This window comes from Apium graveolens, chromosome 8 (genome assembly GCF_009905375.1).
Source record: "Apium graveolens cultivar Ventura chromosome 8, ASM990537v1, whole genome shotgun sequence".
Taxonomy (NCBI): Eukaryota; Viridiplantae; Streptophyta; class Magnoliopsida; order Apiales; family Apiaceae; genus Apium; species Apium graveolens.
The window spans coordinates 160,289,553-160,294,564 of NC_133654.1; positions in this window are offsets into that span (position 1 = coordinate 160,289,553).

Genomic DNA, 5,012 nt, shown 5'->3' on the forward strand with positions numbered 1-5,012 from the left:
ATTTTTTTTACCAAGTATAAGTAAGAGAGAGAAGATTATACAATCTTTTATATACTTTTACACTTTATCTCTCTTTCTTTGCTTTTACTATCTCTCATCTCCTGACGTTGGTTTTTCATACAGACATTTTATCAAACATTTAACAGGCACTCTTAATTTTCGATTCTTCTCATGGCACCTAAGGATTTGATCATTGATGGAGCTAAGTTCGTTCCAAATAACTATGATGCAATTCTCGATCATGATGAAACTCCGTCTGAGTTGCATTTTGTGCAAGATCTTCTTGCACACAGTGAAATTGGGTATGCGTTGACCCAGCCTTCAGTCTTTTCAAGCCAACAAGTTTTGACGTTTTGGCGGACTGGGCATTTTGATAATGGTGGTGCAACTGGTACTCCCAGTATTGTTTTTGAAGTGGATGATTCTGAATATATGGTAACTCCTGGTACAATTCGCAAGGCCTTACATTTACCAGAAGGCTGTACTTTTTCACCACCGGAGGAATCAGCTCTACAAGAGTTAATGGACAGTTTGGGGTATGAAAAGAGTTTGGCTAAGCTTGGACAGTTGAAACAGGCACATATCAGGAAGGAATGGAGGTTCTTCTTCGACTGCATCACTAAAGCCTTCGGGAATAAGTGTTCAAACTTTGATGCCATTCCAATAATGAGTCAGCACATCGGGTATGCTATTATTAACCAAACTCATTTTGATTTTGCAAGTGTTGTGATAGATTTCATAGGAAATAGGATGACAGAGGATAGAAATGTAGTTTACTTTGCTAGATTCTGTCAGCTTATATATACCTTTTGCTGTGCCGATGCCCCTTAACTAGCCAGTTCTTTATATCCACCCTTTAAAATTGCAAAACGAGCCTTTAATGACTTGGTAAATGCTGACCTTAAAAAAAAGGTGGTTAGACCTTTACAGATTCCTCAGTCTGTAAAACAGATCTTGGTAAATGCTGATCCTGAAACCTATAGATCTGTTTATCCTAATGTACAACCCACCACCACATCCCAAACACCACAACAACCATCAGAACATACCACTCATACATCTATACCTCAACCCTCCCTCAGAACATATCTCAAATCATATCTCACAACTTCACAGACAGCTCAACATTCATCCTCAGCACCTACTGTGAAGCCTTCATCTTCCAAGCCCAAGAGGACAAAGACTGTTCCTCAAACACCACATAAGAGAAGGAGGATTGTTCTGAGAGATGAGTCTGATAGTGAGGAACAGGTTTCTGCATTAGAACCTGTTGTTAAAGAAGCTGAGAAAGTTTCTTCTCAGAAGGATTCTGGAATTGGGGGATCTAAGATTCTCAAAAGGCTTAGAGGAATGACTTCTGCTGAACCTCCCAAGGAATCTCCACCGTCAAAGAGATACAAGAAAGCTAAAAGGCCAGCTTCAGATGATGAGGAAGAAGCAGCTAAGGAAGGAGATCAGGAATCTCTGATCTCAAAAGAACCAGAATTTGCTGAAGCTACTGCATCTCCTTCTTCATTTTCCCCACCTCAGGAAGCTACTACAGACAAGGCAAACACACCATCTGTGTCTCCTGTAAATGAAACTGTATCTCCTATAGACCCAGGCACAAGTGCTGAAATTGATATTCAAAACATGGTTGTGCCTGAGGTTCTCTACTTAGAAGCTCCAACAGAAATTAATCCATCAACAACACCTGTTACTGATGCTACTCAAACTCCAGAATGGTCTACTACACCTTCTCTGCATCTAGATGTTGATGATCAGACTATAGGTGAGCATCAGGATATGGCTGTTGACCAGAACTTGGTCACAGATCAGCACTTAGATGATGATGCTGAAGCCTTGATTGCTTCTCATACTGTTGTTTTATCAGAAGATGCTGATTCTGTAAGTTCTGATGCTGCAAATGCTGATGATACTGGTGATGCTGCTCCAAATGCAGATGCTCATGCAACTGGTCCTTCTAGACATGCACCTCCATAAACTGTTTCTAAATCTGAACTAGTCAAGAAGTTTGTACGAGGAGAGGCACCAGTACCTTGGAGTGAAACTCCTAGAGGACAGGAGTGGACTAAGGAATGGAACTCAGTTACCTTTGTTCCATCTGAAAAGATTCTTGCTGAGCACTTGGAAAAAGCTGATGAAATGTTAATTAATGATGATTTCAAGACACAGCTTCGAGTCACTGCATTGAGTACTAGACATCTGCAAGGTCTCCATTCAACAACTCATGCAGAGTTCCGTCAAGTTAAGGAAGAATTGCTCAAGCAAGATATGACTAGGACACTTGATAAGAAAAAATTCTTCAAACCTACCTTTGACATAGTTGCTTACATTGAGAAGACTCAAGAGAAACAACAGTCTCAGATTGATGATATTTTGCAAAATCAAGCTTCTCAGCAATCTCAACTCGATGAAATCCAAGCCTTAGTGGAATTGCTTGTCTCTCTTATGTTACCTGCTGATGCCAAAAAGGGGGAGAAAGTAATTAAGTCCAAATGCAAAACTGATCAGACACTGAAGGGGAAGGATGATGAAAAAGATGACCAGGGAAACTCTGGAATGGGTGGAGGTCATGGTCAAGGTAGAAATTTCTCATCAAGAAAAGCTGAAATCACAAGTCACAGGACAAGTTCTAATGCTGGAAAAAGAATTACTTCTGCTACTGGTAAAAGGATAAGTTCTGATGAACTTTTGGATCTTGATGAAGAAATATCAAGACAGTTATTTCTAAAGGAGAATCCAGGAATGGACTTGGAAAGTCTAATGGAAGAAGAAGCTAGACTTAAATCAGAAAAAGTCAAATCTAAATCTGAAGCTTCTGGTAAAAAGAAACTTCCAAAGCTCAAAGGCATTGTGATAAAAGAAAGGACAAATTCTGAAGCAACCAAAGCTAAATCACAACTGCAGATAGATCCAAGGCCCAAGGGAAAAGAGAAAGTTGGTGAACCTATCAAAGTTTATGTGCCTCCTGTGAATGAAGAAATTACTGATGAAGATGCTAATCTTGCTCTGACTTCAAGAAAAGTTTCTAAGACAACCTCTGACATGGCTCAAGTTGTTCAGAGTCAAGAGATAGTTAGTTCTGATATCTCAAAGAAGCAAGTAACCTCTGACATAGCTCAAGTTAACTTAATATCAGAAGATAAATCAAAGGAAACCTCTGACATTGCTCATGTTAAACCTTCGAAGATACTCCTACCAGGATTCACCAAAGCCAAATAGACTCAACCTTTAAAGGCTGCTGTAAGTGGTTTTGAAGCAAGAGTAGTTACTGGAAATGAAGCAAGAGATAAAACTGGATTAGGAAGTGCTGATGAAAGAAGAATACAGAACACAACCAATGATCCAACTTCCTTAAGTGAACCAGGTATTGGAGCAACTCCTGAGAGATTGAATCAACTAGAATCTGTACAAATGGTTTACCATACCTACTTGAAAGAACACATCTTGTTGTACTTCATGACAGATGGTAGGGTTTATCATATAAGGGAAAATGCCATTCCACTAAAGTATTTTGAAGAACTGGAATATGTATTATTCTTACTTCAAGTGAATGACAAAATAACAGAAAGTGTTGCAAACTATTTGAAGAATCAAATTCAGAGACAGAAAAGGCTTTATTCTGTTAAGTCTGACAACACATATCTTCCAAAGTACAGAGATCACAAGGGTGATATTGTTGAGATGAAGCCCAACTCTGCTAAGTTATAACTACCTTTCTGGGTTACAGGGCTGTGGAATTTAATCTTTAGTCTGACAAGGCGTATTTGATCAGACTGGATCAGGACTTAAAGAAAGCTAAAATTAATAATCTCAGGGCTGCAATCTTTTAAACTGGTGAAGATTCTGCAGAACTTAAAGATGCTAAAAGGAGGATGATTGATGAACTCAGATATGCTGAGAGATGTTTGTTAAATAACTATCTCAGAACAACTCCTGACATCAGAGAGATCAGAAGATGAAGCCAAGTCAAGATCTACAACTACTTAAATTCTGATATGAATACAGACTGAAGTTATTATCAGAAGTTAAAGATTGGTAAAGCTTTAAGGACTGTAAGTTGTAGTTATCTAGTCAAATTCTCATGTATTTGTACTTAATATTTTTGACATCATCAAATATATGTTAAACTTGTATATTATGCTAATTTACAAGTTGGGGGAGACTGTTAGATATATTTGATAATGTCATGACTAATGTGATTTATGTTTAGTTTACATATCTTACTTAAACAGGACAAATCAATACTTAACTGAAATCAGCACTTATACTGAAGTCAAAACTTAAGTCATCAGTACTTAAGGTTCAGAAGATATTTATCAGAAGATAATATCAGGACTTAAAGGAAACGTTCAGATAAGGAAGGCAGCTGATTCACAGGAAGAGAAGATCGAGACAAACATAAGAAGATATATGCATGAAGAAGGAATTCTATGAAGAATAGAATACTTGGAAGAAAAGATATTTGATTGATATATTTTAGGAAGCAGAATTATATTCCATATCAATTAATGATTATCTTGTAACTGTGTAGTATATAAACACAGACATAGGGTTTACACTATAAGTGTTATCACAATCGAGAAGATTACTCATTGTAACCCTAGCAGCTCTCGTGATATTTGTTCATCACTGAGAGAGGACAGTTCCATACTGTAACAGAGTTTATTGTTTTGAATAAAGTTTGTTTTCTGTTACTTGAGTTATTAAAGTTCGATTTGATTGTGCTATACACTGTATTCACCCCCCTCTACAGTGTATATGTGACCTAACAATATAGAGAGTATAATAAGAATTACAACTCTTAACTAATTAGGAGTTATTACTAATTCTAAATTCCTATTTTTATAATAATTAAGTCATACTTAATTATTTAATAAATGAATTTTATAATTAATATTAGTAGATTCGAATATCAATATTTATCTAATTAATTAAGTCATACTTAACTAATATTATAAATAATTCGAATTACTTTAATATAATTTAAATCCAATTTAATTAAATAA